This window comes from Lissotriton vulgaris, chromosome 12 (genome assembly GCF_964263255.1).
Source record: "Lissotriton vulgaris chromosome 12, aLisVul1.2, whole genome shotgun sequence".
NCBI lineage: Eukaryota > Metazoa > Chordata > Amphibia > Caudata > Salamandridae > Lissotriton > Lissotriton vulgaris.
Window position 1 is genome coordinate 275,277,141 of NC_141700.1, and position 20,097 is coordinate 275,297,237.

The 20,097-nt window shown below is 47.0% G+C and overlaps 1 protein-coding gene across 2 annotated transcripts in view; it reads right to left on the reverse strand.

The window, feature by feature from the left end:
* Positions 1–20,097, reverse strand: part of NR1I3 (nuclear receptor subfamily 1 group I member 3) — an 832,555-nt gene that overhangs the window by 315,438 nt on the left and 497,020 nt on the right. The gene's annotated exons all lie outside the window — the stretch shown is intronic.

The window sequence follows — 20,097 nt, forward strand, 5'->3', positions numbered from 1 at the left end:
ACCCTATTTTTCTGCAATTACAAAGGATATCCCTCGATGTACTGAAAAGTTCAAACAAATACAAAAACGTATTTCAGGATCGCCAATTACATTTTTATGCACAACACAGCAGTTACTTTCTACAGGTAATATGTCGATTATATTACATGTTTGCAATAAACAGGGCATTTGATACATTCTTATTGCAAAATCTATGCTCCTGAAAGGCAGGTATTGTTGGCCATGTGGGCCATGATGACGAGTTGCATGGTAATGATGGAGGGCAGTCTCAGCACCAGTAAACCACAGCACTGTGTGGAACTACCTTGCAGTTACTAGTTAATTTCCACAGAATGGGGAATGCCTAAGGTCTCATTACACATGAAATGCACATTTCCGAGCAGATTAAAGCTCGCATTTACCACCTGCAGGTGGCTAACTATATTGGGTGCTGGTGGAAAGAGGATAGAACAGACTGGTGCAGATGAGAGGACCATTAACGCTCCTGCCATGTCATGGGAGGGTGATTAGCCGGGCCAGGCTGCGACTATGCCCACAGACGCTGCCCCATACTTCTGCAAGTGTACTGGGGGCAATGCCCAACCTATAAAACGAGACCCAGTGCACGTGCACCTGGAAAACACAAGTGCGGGATAACAAGTCAGCTGTGGTCGAGTTGTAGCCCATATAAAAGCACTGTTTCTATTTTTGGGTTTCATATCATAGCCTAATTTAGGAAGCTCACCATTCAGGCACGAGGAGATTACATATTTAGCTGCAAATAATTTAAAAAAACAGATAACGTTTGGTTTTAGATGGAGTACTGTAGGTGGCCCAACTCACTGGAATTTCCTGCCAGAATACTCATAGGCTTGAAACCGAACATGAATACCTGAGCAAAAGTGGCATCAAGAAACCAACAAGTATGTGGTGTGTGCCTCAAATGTGTTATTTCATTGATTTGTGTTATGAGCAAGTGCAAGATCAAGACGCAGTAGATAGGGTGCTGGACTGACTCCCTAGCAAGTTTAACACAGAATATATATTCAGCGGGAATCTATGCAGTACCTTGGAATGACATGGAGACCATTTATGGGGACATTATGGGTTCATATAGAGCTTTGTGTTCCAACAGCCGCAAACACACCAAGTAGCAAAATACATTTGGACAGGGATCTGGTGAACTATTTACAGTACCAGTCCAGGCCGAACTGCCAGGCCAAGTCCTCCCTGAACCAGAACACAAGTAACCCTTATTCGGACTCGAAAAGAAGTCAGTTTGAAGTAATACTCTGACCTCTGACCCCAGAGCAGTCGAGCGAGCTGTGACGAGAGAGAGCTGCGAGTCACAAGCAAGAAGCTGCGAGGAGCAAGGAGTAAAGAGCCCGCTGTGAGCTTACTATGAGAGGCATTATAGTGTTGTAAATTGGCAGCGATTGGGTTAGCGTTAGCAGAAGCCATCTTGTATTTAGAGGCTATCTTGTCCATTTTGTGGAATACATTTTGTATTTCTGGCAGCCATTTTATTTGCCATGTGCTGCCACGTGCTCACCATTTGGTCTGTCCTCCCTCAGTGTTGACTGCTCTTGTAATCTGCCTAGAAACAAACTATATTTAGCATCATGCTCAGTTGAGTTTGCAGCTGTCCTTGAAGCTGTTAGTAGTATGTAACTGTCAGGATGTGTTTACTAGCATTGGCAAACTGTTAACTCCTCCTAACTTTCGACTGTGCATTTCTATATGACCTTATATGTACATAAAACCTTCCTCTGTACTTGTACTGCCTTCTTTTGAGCCCCTGTGTGGGTATAAAAGGACCATGCTCCTTCTGTTCGGTGTGCTACTTCATACATTACCGAAGGGTGCTGTGTGAATGTAGTTCCACCTCATGACGTTTATTAAACTTTGTATTTTCTATTCCAGTTTCTGTGCCAACTTCTTCCTACGGTCTGTGGACTCTGTGCAGAGAAGGGCGAACCCCTAGCACTGGTAGGCCTCGCTGAGGCCCACTACTACAAATTGGCGCTCCAACGCAGGGCTCATCGGCGACTCGGATGCCCGAAGGACTGGTCGAAACAAAGGATTGGAATCTCGCTTTGGACGCAATCGCTGCCTGAGGAGACCAGAGTCTTGGCAACCACAGAGTTTTTCCTTTCTTTCTGATCTGACCATCCAGGTGGTGCCGGTCCTCGACTGAGATCTCTTCTGTTGATTCGCCGTGCAGTGACCATTTGGTCAATTTTGAGAACTTGGCAGTTGGAACCTGGACACCATTTGATTGATAAGAGTCGTTATGCGGTACTTCCTGTTGGTTTTGATGCCTGGGATTGGTAAGGTAGTTTAGTAACACTTACTGTGGCTTAGATTTGCGTTGGCCATCTTTTGATTAGTATGTATGTATATATAAATTGCAATTTATATAGGCAGGTAATGAGGAGATTTTTCTCTGTCTGAATTTATTTGAACGGAGCAACGTACGAAGAGTACCTTAAGCGCTACTTTGATTATAATACTGCATATTTTGCAGGCATGCCTGGTTTCAGCACACTTCGTAGGATGTGTTGCTTTTGTAGAGGTACCAGTTTGAGACTCAATGAAGCACAACCCCCCTCCCCCCCCCCCGGAAGGGACGCCTAATAGGGACATGTATATTAAGTATGGTATTTCTTCTATAATGTACAGCATGTTATGGAATAAATATACTCGAATAGATCCTGAGTTGCGTTGGCCTATGCATGGGTCATTTGATTTGCGAAAGATTCAGTATGTGGAACAATGTATGTTTAAGCGAAAGACTAGCAAGATATGTTTGACTGTGTGCGAATGTGGGAGAAAGAAGTGCGTGAACGAATGAAGCGTGAACAAGCCTTGCTTGAAAAAGAACAGCGAAAGAACATTTATGCGAAAGCATTAGAGTTAAAAAACAAGGAAACAAAAGAACTAAGAGAGAGAGGGGATAGGGAGCGCCATTTACAGGTAACTGGCCAATAGGCTGTTAGGCAGCCTCTTTATCCTATCCTTAATAAACCGCAAGATGATTTCTTGTTATTAGATTGTTCTCCACCTCCGTATATTTTCCCTTCCGCTCCTCGTAAGTCCAATGAGGAATCTTCTACAGATTAGGACAAAGCGCAAGAAACTTGTTCTATGTTGACCACTGCGCGTTCTGCTGAGCTTAGATCTGCTGCTCGCAAAGCCGTCCGTAATACTGCCTCTGCCTCTGAACTTTTAGATGACATGAAGAATTGGCAGGGAAGGGAGCAAGTATATTTTACAGAGGTGTTTGCCGCAGAAGTAGTTGAATGGTTTAGGAAACATTCTGAGGAATTGGAGCCTGTTGATATAGCAAATGATTTTAAGCAAATGCTTGATGGTCTTTTTCTCTTTTCTCAGGTGGCTGACTCTATCAGGAGTAATCCTGGGCGTAGTGTGCGGAGTGGGGCTACGCGGAGCTACGCGAAGTGGGCACAAAACTACGCCCACCCGCGCACTCCGCGTAGCCCCACTACGCGCCGCCCACCTCCCTCCCGCCCTCCCTAAATACTTAAATAAAAGGATAGAAAGCTTTTAAAAACACTTACCTTGTCCGCCGCGTCCCCGGGGCTCCCTCTCGCCGTCCCGCGATTCGCGCCGCCACCGATTCAGATACTAATGCGCATGCGCATTTCTCGTGAGAAATGCGCATGCGCGGCCGCCCGCGCATGCGCATTAGTATCCGAAATGGCGGCGCGAATCCAGGGACGGCGAGAGGGAGCCCCGGGGACGCGGCGGACAAGGTAAGTGTTTTTAAAAGCTTTCTATCCTTTTATTTAAGTATTTAGGGAGGGCGGGAGGGAGGCGGGTGGCGGCCGGCTACGCACCGTCTGCGGAGCGCGCGTAGTGCCGCCTGGCTATGCCCGCTACGCAAAATGCGTAGGAGACGGCACTACGCGCACTCCGTGCACGGAGCATAGCTGGCCGCCCACCCTTAATCAGGAGTTTGGTTAAATTACGTGTTGAGGCAGTCCATTTGCGAGAGGAGAAAAAGGCAGCAGACGCAGCTGCACAAACATTTCAGACCGGTGTGACACAAGCTTCTATCCTCGGAACAGATAAGACTATGATAGTTCATGCGAAACCAATGCGGGAAGCCGCACCTTTGTATGTTCCACCAAGAGGTGAGGGAACAGATGATGATAAGAGTTCTGCCGATTTGAAGGGTTATTTTATTTATAATTGGGTTTACACTCCTTGGAATAGAGCATATGTTATGGCCCTTAAAACTGAATTGCCGATCCGCGTAAAAATCCAGCAGCTTTTTATGAGGAAGTTGAGGGTGTTATTAGCTCTTGTACCATGACTTTGCCTGATATTGATTTGTTTTTCGACTTGATATTGCTGTCTGACATGTGGAGAACTGTGCGTAAAGTTGATGATTGTGCAACTTTGAGGCATTATGGAAAGAGATAGAACACATGGATGTAGAGCGGGAGCCTGCACAGAAACCATGTAAATTAATTTTAGATCTCCCTACAGCTATATTAGTTAAGTTAAAGACTATTATTCCTCCTAAAAAGACAGATTGGACTGTGTTAGCGTCATGTAAGCAAAAGGCAGATGAATCAGATTTCTTTACACGCTTTGAGGAGGCATTCCACGATTTGAGTGGCCAGTCATTGACAGATGACAAGGGTAGGCATCTGCTTGTCAATAAATATGTCACAAACCTTTTGCTAGGAATAGCTAGTCGATTAAAGGCCTGTGAGAGTTCATGGACTACCGCTTCTCCGGTTTCTCTTTTGACTATGGCTCAGTATTATGAATGCCAGGAATTAGAAGCAAAGGGTAATGAGGATAAGAAGACTAAAGAATTAAAAATGAAGGTTATGTTGGCTCAGGCTTATGGTCCGCCTTCTCGAGGTAATGATAGAGGTGAACGTGGATCTTATGGTTCGTCTTTTCCTTCCTATACTCATTCAAATTTGTCTGTTGACCAGTGTGCGTATTGTAAGAAGTTTGGACATTGGATTTCTGATTGTCCAGTACTATGTGCTCAGCAGTGCCCACGTGGTCGGGGACAAATGAGAAATTGTTCAGGATATTCAGGGCCTAGAGGAAGCACGAATGATCGTGCCAGGTTTGATGCTAATACACGTGGACAGGATGGGTTTAACACTTTTGATAGACAGAACCAATATCAAATGTTTGACTATGTGCCATCTGATGTTCAAGATTCTGCTTATGCATAGGATTGCCTAGGATGGGGTAAGGAATCAGTTGAAGTTCCAGTAGATCAGAGGGGTCCCTATGTTACCTCACATGTTTTGGGTTCTACGGATCAGTTTCTGGTTGATACAGGAGCTACTCGTAGTGCCTTATCTAAACAATGGGTTCCAAGGGCTCCCCTGTCTGGCTCAACCATTACATCGATAGGGTTCGATGGAACGCCTTCCCTTAGCCCACTGTCACAACCACTTGCATTCCATGTTGATAAGTTCACTGCTCCATGTCCATTTTTGCTTTCTCCAAACAAACCAGATAATATTGTGGGTCTTGATATGCTCAAGTATTTCATGGCTACTATACGATGCTCTCCTGAAGGAGTGTGTGTTATTTTGAATGACAATTACCCCACAATTGAGAGATCTTGTCTTGTTAAAGAGGATACTGCATTAGCTTCACTCCCTAGTACTTTGTGAGCTACTTCAGACACAGACGTTGGACAGATGGTTATCCCACCAGTGCATATTAGTGTCAAGGAGTGCGCTTCATTGCCACACTTGCCTCAATATAACATTTCTCAGGAAGCCGAAGGAGCACTCATTCGCATTGTCCATGATTTGATTAAAGTGGGGGTTGTGGAGGAAGTCCCTTACAATGTTTGTAACAGTCCTATTCTGCCCATTTTATAAATGGATACTGATACTAGGATTTACAGATTCATTATTGATTTGCGAGAAGTTAACAAGAATGTAGTACCACAATACCCAGTGGTTTCTGACATAACAACACTACTTACTTTGGTTCCCCCGACAGCGACTACATTTAGCGTGATTGATTTGAAGAACGCTTTCTTCTCGATCCCTTTTCATCCTGATAGCAGATATTTGTTCGGCTTCACTTTGAATAATCGATCGTGCAGATTTTGTAGAGTTCCTCAAGGGTGTACTGAGAGTCCTAATATTTACAGCCAAGCATTGAAAAGACAGCTTGATTCTTTTGTTTTACCTAAAGGAGTGGCTCTCATTCAATATGTCGATGATATCTTGTTGGCAGCCGATATGCCTGAACAGTGTGAGGAATGTACTTTGTCTTTATTTTATTTTCCTGCATCGCACCATCACAAAGTGTCACAAAAGAAATTGCAATATTATAGACCGAAGGTAACCTACTTAGGTCACCTTCTGTCTAAGGAGGGCTGTGCACTTACCTCAGATCGCATTCAAGCAATTTTAGGTACACCAGTACCTTCTACTCAGAAAGATGTTCATGCATTCATTGGTCTGACTTAGTTTTGTAGGCAATGGATATTAGGGTTTACGCACATTGTCAAACCTCTGTTAGCGCTTTTGACCAAAGACACTCCAGTGCCCCTTTCATGGACAACTGAATGTCAGAATGCTTTTCATCCGTTACGTCAAGCTCTTTGTTCTGCACCAGTGTTAGGCACTCCAGATTACACGAAGGGTTTTACACTCTATGTACATGAGAAAGATGGATGCGCTTTGTCAGTTTTAGTGCAGACACATGGTGATAAGCAGAGTCCCTGTGCATGCTTTTCAGCGGTTCTGGATCCTGATGCTCGTGCATTACCTGGGTGCTTTCGTTCAGTTGCAGCAACAGCTGTGTCCATACGTCAGAGTGAAGGGATAGTTTTGTCACATAAACTGTTGGTGCTAGTACCCCATGCAGTAGATGCCCTTTTGAATCAGACCAAGACACAACACTTAACTAGTGCCCGTTTGACAGGATACAAATTGGCACTGTTAGCACCTCATATTACCTTGAAGAGATTTGCAACACTAAACCCAGCCACTTTGTTGCCATATCCTGTGACTCAGTCTCAGCCAAAGGAGCCTCACGATTGTATATTCCTTACTGAGGAACAGACAAAGGGTTGCATCGATTTGCAAGATACGCCCCTTTCAGATGTAGATGGGGAACTGTGGGTTGATGGGTCCTGTTTGAAGTTACCAGATGGCACATCCTCAGCTGCATATGCAATTACCACACTTCAGACAGTAGTGAAAACAGCTCGCATACCACAGAAGTCAGCCCAAGTAGCTGAACTAATAGCTCTGACACGAGCGTGTGAACTTAGCACTGACTTGCGTGTGAACATCTATACAGACAGCCGCTATGCTTTTGGAGTGGCCCATGATTTTGGCCTGCTTTGGAAGGAAAGAGGCTTTCTTACATCCCATGGGATGAAGATAATGCATGGAGAATTAGTGCATAACCTTTTGACTGCACTGACATATCCGAAGAAGATAGTGATTGTGAAGTGTAGCGCACACAAGAAAGTGACTGATAAGATAGGACAAGGTAATGCTTTTGCAGATTGCGTAGCTCGAGAGACTGCGATGCAACGGAGCACTACTTCCATGTACCTAGTGAAGTCACAAGCTGAGCGATGGCATGATGCTAGAGAGGAAGTACTAGATGTACAGAGATCAGCTTCTGTAGCAGAACTTGAGCAATGGGCCAAAGAAGGAATATTGGACGATGAGGGTTGTTGGTGCAACAAAGACATGGATAGATGGAAACTGCCTGCAGGTTATTTACAACCTATGGTTCAAATGGCACATGGGCTGGCACTTGTTGGAGCTCTAGCGATAATGAAATTGCTTACACGAGTTTGGGAGCATCCTGAGATTACCAGCACAGCTAAGAGAGTAGTACAGTCCTGTTTGATTTGTTGGCAGTATAATCCTGGTAAAGGGACTCAAACCCCTACAGGAGGGTTTGCTACACCGACTGCACCTTTTGAAGTTTTGCAGATGGATTTCATCCAACTTGAATGCTGCAATATCTTAAAAAATGTCCTAGTGGTGGTATGTGCCTTCAGCAAATGGATAGAGGCATACCCTATAAAGGATAATACAGCTCTCACTACAGCTAAGGTCCTTCTTAAGGAGTTTTTCCCTAGATACGGTGTTTGTAAACTTTTGTGCAGTGACAACGGACCTCATTTTATTGGGCAAGTTGTTGAGCATGTCCTGAAAGGATTAGTGATCAAGCAGAAATTCCATGCAGTCTTCCACCCACAATGAGCAGGATTGGTGGAGAGGTACAACACTACTTTGAAACTAAAGTTGGCGAAAATACTGGCTTCCACGGCTCTGAAATGGCCAGATGCACTACCTCTGGCATTGTTGTCCATAAGACCGGTGCCACACTCACGATTTGGCCTTACACCATATGAGGTGGTATTTGGGAGACCAATGAACATTTGAGGAGTTCCTAAGGCACGCCCCATACATGATGTACCTTGTGTTCTGATGAATTATTATTTGGCACAGTTAACTGACAGTCTGATCTCTATTCATCAACAGGTTCGAGAAGCTCTTCCTGACAGATCTACAGTTGAGGCCCACGATCTCTGACCCGGTGACCAAGTTATGGTCAAAGTCTTCGAGAGGTCGAACAGCTTGGAGCCGAGGTGGCGAGGACCAGAGCAAGTGCTTCTGGCCACGAGGACAGCAGTTCGAGTGACGAAGCGGAAGAACTGGGTCCACAGCACACACTGTAAGCGTGTGTCGCCTGCCTTGGTGGAACCTGCTGTGCTGACTGATCATCGAGAGATCCTGTAAACGGAGAAAGGCCAAGCTATTTCACCTGACGAATCTGAAGCAGTCTTCCCGGACCACACGATCGCTCTGGAGAATCCCGATATCAACTGAGACCAAGAAAAGAATTTGCTTTGCCGAAAAAGACTGGTGAGCTACCGCCCTGGGTTAGTGAAACGGAACGCCGATATGGCAAGGGGGGATCAGTCCTGCGTAGAGTAGTGACACCCGTCTTGACCCTCGGTGAAGAAATCAGTGGCTGCCCAGGGATAAGAGCTCCAACGATTGTTTCAACAAGTTTGTAGAAAGATTAATTATCGCTGTTGCTAAAGTGCATGACAAAAGAATCATTTGTGCTGTAGGGTTTGTTGTTGCTCTGGTGGTTATGGTAATAATCACCTGGTTTGTTGAGAAAGTGGCTCCTGCTCGACAGCTTTTTGTTGCCACTACTCCAGTACCAATGGAACATCACTACTTCACGCTTCTATATCACGGGCAGAAGCATCGACAATCCTATCTAAACAATACATTCATCCAGATGTTGCATCATACTCATAATGCCACGAACACTACCAACTGTTGTGTGTGTGGGATGATACTTGCTCACCAGAAAAAGGGAGGAACACCTTTTATTCCTCTTCCATTTTCTCATAATGGTTCTTCTCAAGCTTGGTATGCGCTTTTGTTTGTGGAAGACGTACAGTAGGTGGGCTTCTTTTTCGCCTTAATAAAGTATGCTACCAAGATAAAGATGGTTATCCTCAAGCCAAAGGGACCAAATGGGAATGGGAAGAGTATCAACCAGGCAATATTTCAACACCATATGTCTTCACAAATATGAGAAGTTTTACCAGTAATGAACAATTTGGGATTTCTGTTACCAGAGCTAAAGCAGATCTATGTATAAGTAGTATTGGGAGAATTCCAGTGGGGAAAAGTGAATGTACTGTAATTCTGACTATTGAAGGTGTTAATAACAGTAGTTTTATAGCCTCACATAATACTTATTTTGTCTGTGGTCGCCAAGGATATTATCAACTACCTGCTGGGTGGTCAGGTGTGTGCTATGTGTCCTTTCTATTGCCCCCTGTGTTTCTGGCACCTGCATCATATCACTGGGACCTTAAATTGTTCGATGATATCTCTAGAAATAGATACAAAAGGACAATAAGTGCTGACGAAGTAGACCAAACTGACACTACTCTGCAACAATATGCCGATTTTAATTTAGGTTTGTTCTTCTTTGTGGGTGCTGCATTAAACAGTAGGAAAATATGACGATTGACTAGAGTTGTGGAAGCTGTTACCAATCAGACAGCTATGGCACTTGGGAACATTACAGAGGAGCTGCAAATTGCAAGGATTGTAGCTCTCCAGAACCGAATGGTTCTAGATGTTGTTCTGGCTGATCGAGGTGGTGCATGTCACATCATCGGTAGCAGCTGTTGCTTATTCATACCGGATCACTCACCTTCAGTATATGACGCAATATCAAAACTGCATAAGATTGCTGCAGAAATTCATTCAGAGACTGGTACTTGGACCTTTGCTGGATGGTTTTGGACTCTTGTTTCTACTTGGGGCTGGAAGCTACTGACTATCCTGTGTGTAATGATTACGATACTTTTTACATGCTGTGTATGTATCCAATGTGATCCAATACTTTGCTCCATTTGCATCTCTGCTTGTATACCTGCCAAAAGGAATGTTGCAGAAACAAAGGCCCAACAAATGTTGAATAAAGAGGTGGCCGAAATAATTCTAATAGATGTGCGGGATGAATTTTTAGATTATCCCAGAGGAACGAATGTCTTCAGCTAACGCTAAAAGGGTCATCTGCTGTAAATTGGCAGCGATTGGGTTAGCGTTAGCAGAAGCCATCTTGTATTTAGAGGCTATCTTGTCCATTTTGTGGAATCAATATTTTTTTCTGGCAGCCATTTTGTTTGCCATGTGCTTCCACGTGCTCACCATGTGCACTGTCCTCCCTCAGTGTTGACCGCTCTTGTAATCTGCCTAGAAACTAACTATATTTAGCATCTTCCAACTTCGCACATGCTCAGTTGAGTTTGCAGCTGTCCTTGCAGCTGTTAGTAGTATGTAACTGTCAGGATGTGTTTACTAGTATTGGCAAACTGTTAACTCCTCCTACTTGTCAACTGTGCATTTCTATATGACCTTATATGTACATAAAACCTTCTTCTGCACTTGTACCGCCTTCTTTTGAGCCCCTGTGTGACTGGCTCTGCTTGTGCCAAATTATTCGTTTTTGAACCCACAACCCTGAGATTAACCATCTCATGCTCTACCAACTGGGCTAATCGGTCTCCCATAACATACTTTGAAAGCATAGGCAGGATTAGAACCCTTGTCCTGTGTGAGCCTGTGCCCCCAGAGTAAGCATGGGCGAATTTTGCGAATTCGTGATCCGCAAATTTGCGGATTTGCGAATTCGCGATCCGCAAAATTCGCGAATTTGTGCGAATTTGCAGATTTTTTTTGCGTGTTCGCTGGGTTTTTTGCGTGTTCGCAGGGTTTTTTGCGTGTTCGCGGGGATTTTTGCGTCTTCGCGAGCCGCTTGCATAGCGAAGTTACCCATGCAGTTGTTTATGGGAGAGGGAGAGAGAGATAGATAGATAAATAGATAGATAGATAGAAAGAGAGAGAAAGAGAGGGAAAGAGAGAGAACGAAAGAAAGAAAGAGAGGCCGGATCTCTGAAGGGCCAGATTCCTGAGTTGCCCCTACAGAACATACAGCTTTTTGTTTTTAGCAAAATGCATATGAAAATTGTGCTGTAAAGGTCTCTTTTAGTTTAACCCCTCCTGACAACTCAAAATGGGTGTATTTGCCATCCTCTCCCTTCTTCCTGTTTTTTATTTCTGTAAGTGCTTCCTGATGAGGTTTAATTCCTTGGACAGGTGCCTCGTTGCCTACTTGTAACTATTCTCTGACCCTGCTTCAAGGGTCAGAGCAGGGTCAGAGAATAGTTGCAAGTAGGCAACGAGGCGCCAGGAAGAAATTAGCAGCAGGTGTCCAAGTTGAAGTTAATTTGTTTGTAACCCTTTTGTAAAAGGTTACAAAGAAATTAGGTTCAACTTTTGCACCTGCTGCTGTAACCCTTGCTTGGCTGAAAATTCGTCCCCGCTGATTCGCGGATTTTACCGCGATTTCGCGAGATTCGCGGATGGCGAAATCGCGGAAAATCCGCAAATTCGCCCGCGAAACAGATTTTACGCCCACCCTTACCCCAGAGCCACAAGACTTACCGTTGAGCAAAAGCTCCTTGGTGAGAAATAAGAATTCGAGGCACTAGAAACGCTGGAGCTCTTTTCAACGCTCTGATGGTGCCCGGCAATGGGTGTCTTTATGAAAAGAAAACAATAACTAGCCACGCAAAGAACAATGGTCAGACCCTTAGATGTCTCTGCGGTGGGGAGTTGTGGAACACCGGACTGGCCATATGCAGGAGACTAGGATGCCGTTAAGCCTCCACCCCGGGATAGTGACTTGTGTTTTCAACATTGTAATACAGCAGCAGCTCACTGATAATACTGTAAATACTATCTGTGACACCCACCACCCCATTTTTGAGGTCCTGCTATTGTCTAAGAGATACTTTTACGGATGTTGCGTGGAACAAACACAATAATTCTCTGCAAATTAATGGATATCTTCTCACACATCACCCATGTTCTCTCTCTTCTGTCATTGCCTCCATATCTATGGTCCACCCAACCTTGCCCCTCCTTCAAGCCTGGAAGTTGTGAATTATCCTGCAGGACTCATATTATGATTATGTCTTCCCTAAACATGCCACTAATTCACATGCTGAGTACCACAGTGGGCCCTGCTAAAGAAGGGCTTTGCACACTTGAACATTGGCGGCACTACTCACACCCACAAGTTAATGTAGGATTTCCGCACCCCTAGTGGTAAACCTTAATGAACCATTGTGAAATCGAATTTCCAACTAATGATTATGTGCCGCCCACTACTGGAGTCATCTATCCAATAGCCCCCCCTTAAGGATGTGAACCTGTCTGCATTGCTGTAGACTTTACGTTGTGCTGCATGGGCAGCCCAATAGGAGCATCCCCTTGGAAATTCACTCCTAAATATCATCGGGTTAAGCCTTCATGCAATCTACCTTATGCTTTCTCCTGGTCATCGTGTGCCTATGGAGAAGATGGTATTTATTGTAATTGGTACAGAGGCTGAGCTGTATTCTGCTGGTCTTGTGTAGTGTTTCTGCTTTCACTAAACATGCCTCTAATTCAATGCTGATTACAGTAATGGGCCCTGCCAATGAATGTTTACCTATCTGGAAGGCAAAAGGACATAAGATAAGACCCCGAGTGTCTGTGACCTTCAAACTTCCTGGACACTGACTATCAATAACAAACCAAATCCTTCCAAAGGTAGGCTCCTGTTTAATGCAATTGTCAGAATCCACCAGCCCCTATTAGTCTGTCAGTGTTTAAGTTGAAAAAAATGTTGTGCCCCTCTGCGCTCTATACTTCTTGAATCATGCTGCGTGTAGGAGAGTAGGGTCTGCTTCCTATGGTTACCCCCACTTTTTGCTGTGATTCTCTGGTTTTTCGTCTTTAGTATGGCTGTGGTACTGCTAATCAGGCCCACAGCCTAGCTGTTCTTTCTCTAAATTGATACCATGTACTTTAGGTACATCCCAGATTGGTTACTAGGTCACCCTTGTGAGCCCCTGTATAGTGTACCATAGGTACCCAGGGCATAGGTGCACCCTAGGCCTACCAGGGGCTGCAGCATGTATTGTGCCACCCCTGGTTAGCCTTCCAAACTGACACCACAGGTCTGTACTTACAGCCTGGGTAAGGTGGTGTATTCACCTGTTACTTAGATATAGCATACCTATATCTACCTTATATATAGACACATAGTAACCTATAAGTCACTCCAATGGCAGGCCTTGACAATCCTGGAGTCAGAGTGCTTGGTTTTATGTGGACGGGTGCCCTAGCATGAGCTGAGCCCCGCTGCAGCTTTCGGAACCCTCCTTATAGCTGTTCTATGATATAGCCATACCATATACTCTTAAGTGCATTATAATCCTCGTGGTTAATGCTACTAGAGGGAGAAGACATGTAGTTACTGTTAAACCCTGTTAAAGTTAAACAGAGCCCCAGCATCACAAAATGGATGCTGCTGCCACAGACACGAGTCTGCCCTCCTGCTGCTGGACGAAACTCCGGCAGCGGAGGCCTGGACAATAGGTTTCCTGTCCAGGGATGTGCTGGCACCTCCTCAGACAGGCTTTAGTGTATTGGGGCAGGGAGGGCTGCATTCAGTGAATGCTTTCCAGGCACTGCCTGGGGCACACAAGGTGCTCCATGCATTTCCCAGTTCAAACCGGTTGCTGGGGCGCTCAGCCCCAGCCCTGGCGTGAAACTGGACAAAGGGAAGGAGATGTAACCACCCCATCCCCAGGTCCACCCATAGGAGGGACCTTAGACTTCGTCCAACCCCTAAACTTACTATAAATATAGAACCCCAGTCCCTAGGACTTTAGATTACCCAGGACGAAACTCTGAAACATATATCCTGGACCTTCGACATTCCATTTCGACTGGAAGATGGAAGACATCTCCCTTGTAGTCAAGGAGTGACCACCCTGTTCAAACAGGCACCAACAGCAACTTTGCCGGTCTGCATTTTTGAGGCTCCTGCGGTATCCCTAAAATTTTGCAACACAGAACACAGACTTACAGGCAATCTCTGACCCCGATCTTCGCTCACAGCAAAGCTGAGACCCTTGGCGGACACGAGAGACGTGGTACCAGAACTCCTGGAATTCCTGCAATTTGCACACTGCACCTACTTCCAGAGGTATCCCGAAGTTGTGCATTGGGGTGCTTTAAGCCCCAGTCCGAGTAACTTTTGCACCGAAGCTCAGAGGCATACACTCCACGAGTGCCCCGTGGTACCGCTTTGTGCATTCCCGCTTGACGCGTCTTCACGGTTCCTGGCCCGTTGGCTAGTTAGCCTCCAAGAAGACCAATCTTGAATCAAACTTGCTTTCCTGGTTGCTACAGGCTTGCTCCAGCTTCCCTGCAAAGGAGAAGTGCCCCAGATCTTGCTGGTCTGCAACAAAGCCAATCTTGACATTCCTGCATGGGTTGCATTTGCCAAGGTTTGTTGGGTCCAATCTGGATACCAACACTGCAGTCAACTAAATCCTTTGTGGGACAGCTAGAATCCAGCTCCTGCTCATCGTCGACGCCTCCTGGACCTCGTGGCTGAAGAGACATACTTCACCTTTTCACCTGAAATCACCCAACATTGGCTGGCAGCTTTCCATCACCATCCTGGTCCCTGGCTAGTGACCCAGACTCTGTACCTTCTGCTTTCAGGTTCTTCAGATCTTCGATCCACCCTTGGATCCACCCGGACACTTCTCCTCTGGTTGCCTGCAGCACTTCTTCGCAGCTCTCCATTGGAATCGATGACGAAACCCGACACCAAAAGACACCTATGCACCCGGCTTCCGTGGGTGAGGTAACACGAGTACTCTGGTAGTCTCGAGGGTATTGGCCCTCCAAGTGTCTAAGTCTAAAAGGGTTCCATCATAGTTATCCTAGAAGTGTCATTAAATTGCAAATTTTTAACTTGTTTGTTTCCCATAGAAAGTCAATGGTAACCCGCGGCTGTGTTTAGACACTGCACGCGTCTCCCGTGGGCCTCCTACTTCCTAACCCTTGGTTGTTCCTAGAAGCCCCAGCGATTCCACAGGCCCCAGGCCTGCTTTCTATGTCAGACGTGGTTCTTATACCACTATTTAGTATATGGTTTGTGAGGCCCCTAGGGCATGACATATACTGTGCAACTTATCGTATGCTAGTTAAGTTCCTTGAATTGTACTTTTACCTCTGACCTCATAAAGAGGACAGATGGAGTTGTGTGTAGAATAAATACATATATATTTGATATATACCTTGTGTGGTGTGCTTTCATTTGGTACTCAAGGGATTCTAATTGGTAAAACAACTAGCTTAATTCGCTCTCTGAAGTAATAGCCTGAAGACTGCTACCCCTAGGATAGCTTTCTATAAGGTTGACTTTACAACCACCATCAATAAGGGTCGATTGGACTGGTGCAAGGTGCCCACTAGTAGTAATAACTTTATTTCGATACAGTACGTATCATAAAAGCAGTACAACATCAAATAAAAACAATACAGAATATACAGTATAATGCTTTAAGATTCAAGGGATAAAAGCGTTAAAAACAAGTGTGCAGATAATAATAACCTTTTCCATATATACACCAGCATGAAATTTAGTTTTATCAAGGGACACTTACTGGAGCAGCAACAACCTTGAAGTTCTTAAGCGCCAAGCCCAACCTAAGAATTTCGCCATGCAACATGCAAAAAACGGGCGTGCATCTGAGCGCAATATGCGTAGGGCTTCAACATGTGACCTTGTTCCCAAAGTCTTACACAGGGGCTTCAGCCATTTCGATCTTGGCGCTGCATAAATTCCACACTCAAACAAAAAATGGGCGACAGATTCGACCTTTGTATCACAAAACGGGCAATAAGGGAGCGTTTGATGCGGAGGGTTCCAAGAGGAAGTGAATAGTCCTAAAGGGAGCACACCCACCCTAAACTTAAAATACAGCGATCTGTCTCCAGAGTTATGAATTTGGTCCAGATAGGGTTCCCTATAAGGTAACTCCTTAACTAGCAAGAACTGGACGACAGATTTACAATGGTTGGGGTTAGTCATTCGCTTATTATCTACCCAGAGCCAATACACCTTCTTAAGTAACTGTTTGGGGGGTGCGGTTTTGTTGACCCAGGCATCTCCCAAACCCAGCTCGTAGAGCAGAAGTTTGACTTCCCTCAACCAGGGTACCTTATTACAGCCTGGGAGCGACAAAAGATCTCTTAGGGCATCCGCATAGCTACAGAGTTCAGGGACATTCCATATCCGAGACCAGAGTAGCAAGGGACGCAATTTTGCTTGCTCACAAATTGGGCGTGTGCCTGTATCTAACAAGAGAGGGATTGTGGGGGTACTGTGAGGTAGCCTCATCAGATCTTTATGAAAGTTGTTTTCGAGATGGGCCAGGGTATCAACTCTCTGTAAACCCCACAGTTCAGCCCCATACAGGGCTGCGCTCACAACCCTAGCTCTATAGATATCAATCAGTGCCCCTATTGGTTTTAAAGATGAGGCTCGCTGCTCTTTAAGCAAGGCTCCAGTAGCCCTTTTGTGAGTCAGAAATACCTTCTGGTGGTGAGCTTTCCAGGTCATGGTATCGCTGAGGCGTATTCCTAAATAATCGAATTCTTTGACTCTTTAGAATAGTGGACAGCATATACCAGGCCAACTTCTCGCACTGCGTACTAGTGGAACCCTGAACCACTCACAGCCCCACAGGCACAACAGAAAAGCAGATCCCGCAAGCGGCTGAGTTCGGCAGAGACTCAGCAGGCAGAGAAGGTATGACCTTTAAAACCGCGAGTAGTGCTTAGCTCCGCCCATGCTCAGGCCCGGAGCAAGCCGAAAACTTGGCCGTACCTCACTGCCGACCGCTCTTGGAGGCTAGAAGCAGGCAAAGGCAACAGTAACTGTATCCGTCGTGAATACGGTAAAGGTGGAGATAGGCACATTTGTAAATGTAGAGGTACTTGTGTAGCGCACGACTACCCGGAGGCCTCTCGGCGCTTGTACGAATTCCCGCAAGGAACCCTACCTGGCTTTTCCCTGTGAAGTGCCCACTCCTGGGCACCCCCATGGTGAAGCCAGGCATCCTAGCATTGTTGGTGCCGTTGTGGAGATTAAGCAAGCTATTGCCCAGAGTTGCAGAGTGGGACTCATGATTAGAATAGGCACCGAGGCGAGAATGATCAGGTCTGAGGAAATTGAGCCCAAGACCCGCCGAGGCGGGAATTGAACCCTGGTCCCGGGCCAGACTTCTGCATCAGGGTCTGCCGCTCTAACCATTGAGCCACACTTCTCCACATTTTGGTAGTTTATTAGTACCTGAACCATCTGGTATGCCATGGCACTCGACCATGCTGACACTGGTACTATACGGTATCCCCAGTGCTTCAAATGGCGGCCCAGTAACCGTTGCTTTGGTACTGGCAACCTTCATGCCAGACATGGACCATGCGTTAGTGTAGTCCTCTCTCTGCTATAAGCTTGAACCGGGCTTACAAAAGGTTAAACCGCACAGACCACCCCTTGTGAGTGCAAGGGTACTATTAATGTAACAGACACAAGGTATTCACAGTGCTAGCAAGGCTTTCATGTGTAGTGGCATTTCATACACAAACAAGCTCTAGGCGGTGTCTGCTCAGGGATTAACATCTTTACTCATTAACAGTGCTCCGACCGGGCTGCTTAATATAAATTAGCAGCACTCGAGATTTCAGTCAGGACTGAAGTTTTGACAATGGTTGCTAGTTGCAAAGGATAACTAAACAGCACTCGAGCTAGACCTCACTCCTTACTGCTGCAGCAGAGGTTGAGCTAGACCACACTCCTTCCTCCCACAGCGTAGACCAGGGCTGGGACTTGAGCAGGCCGGGTGGGGGGCGAGGGACCCCACACCCACCCCACTCTAGGACCCCAAGGCACCCAGGCCCCCCTCCCTTCAAATCAGAACATGCGAAGCCGCTACAAGTAGTGTGGGGCCGATGCCGTTGGGCTGTGGCAGCGGATGTGCCACGATTCCCACACAGGCTGACCCCGGGACCCGAAGCCACTGCTGAACAGCCAGCAGCTCTGGCTGCAAAGGTGCACCTCCAACAACATGGGCAGCATGCTCCGGGTGCACCCTCATGCCGCCCGACTGTACCCCCGCTCCCAAAAGAATCCAAGGATAGTACCCCCCCACCCCCCAAATAATCCGGTGCAAGATGTGGGCAGAGCCTGCACTTGCACTGGGGAAGACGCCACGGACCAGCTGAGTAGGACAAGGGGCTGGGAGAGGGCGCATCGCTCGATGTCCTCCCCCACCTCGGCAATAGCAGGCCTGCGCGGGACCAAACCTCGAGGTCGGCTCCACTGGGGGTTCAGCAGGGAGGTATAGGCACTTAGCAAGGCCCGGTTCACTCTGTCCTCCCCAGGCGGGAGCAGCAGTGCATGCAACCGGTGAGCTACCCACCATCCCCCGCCCCACACGCAACAGTCCCGTTGTGTTCCTTCCCTTCGGAAGTGCAACCTCCACGAGAGGTAGGCAAAGGAAGGCGCAGGATCAGAGCCTTGAAGGAGGCCTGCTGGTGGTGGCCGCATCCCACCGCGTGGCGGAAGCTGATGGCCTGAAAATACACGGAGGGTGGAGGGATGTTCCGCAGCTCGCTATCCACCCCCCCACCACGCGGGCAAAAGCTCCTGTGACCAGCAGCAGCGGCGACCCGGGGGCCCAAGTCAGACAGGCACCTAGAACTTGCTCTGGGCCTGAATTAAATTAAAACCCCACTCCCCGGTCACAGCGCACTACCAGGGGAGGGGTGCCGCAACCCTTTCCCCCCCGGGAGCTGTTTGCTCCCCCATGGCTGACAGCCCCACGGCAGAGGCCGGGCCGCCCAGAATCGGGGGAGGGGGGAGGGAGGAACAGTACTCACCACAATTAAGCGTGGATCCCGGGGGCATGTCCGAAACAGCATCAGGGTAGTGGGCAAAGAGGGTGCCCAGAGGGTGGGGAGGGGTATAAGTACCTCACCCCCGCTGACCTCTACCCGGAAGTGACGCAGCACACTGGACCCCTGAGTGTCCCAAACACTGGGAGGCTGTCTTCTGTGCCCTCTTGTGGCACTAGGGCGGCTGCCCTCTTAGCGGGTCTCCTTTGTGGACCCCGGCCAGCCGGCAGTGTGGTGAGCGGATTGCGGATTGTGGTTGAAGGCTGTCACTGTGCAGAGTTCTCACCAGTTCCAGATTCCTGGCTCCAGGCTTCCGCTTCCCCCTGGCTCCCCCAGTTCCCGCCTCCTGTCTGCATTCCTGCTTTCCTGCAATCCGGTGGTTGCGTTAAGGATGGCCCAGTCAGCCCAGTGATTTCCACTACTTCCATCATTGACAGCACTTGCTCCAGCACAAGAAGATTAAAGCTTTAAGTTCCTCAGGAGTGCGTGTGTGTGCCTAACATCACAGCCTCCCCCAGTTGCTCTAGCTGCCCCAGGTAGGGAAGTTACCTAATCAGCGTGTGCTCCTGAGGCACCACAGCAATACCACAGAGGTAGTGGAGCACTGAGGCACTACAGGGGCACTGCTGGATACTACCTCACTACAACCCTGCAATGAGGTCAGGGAAAACCAGGAAAACGCATCCTTGGACATACCTCAGCCCAGTGTGACACATGG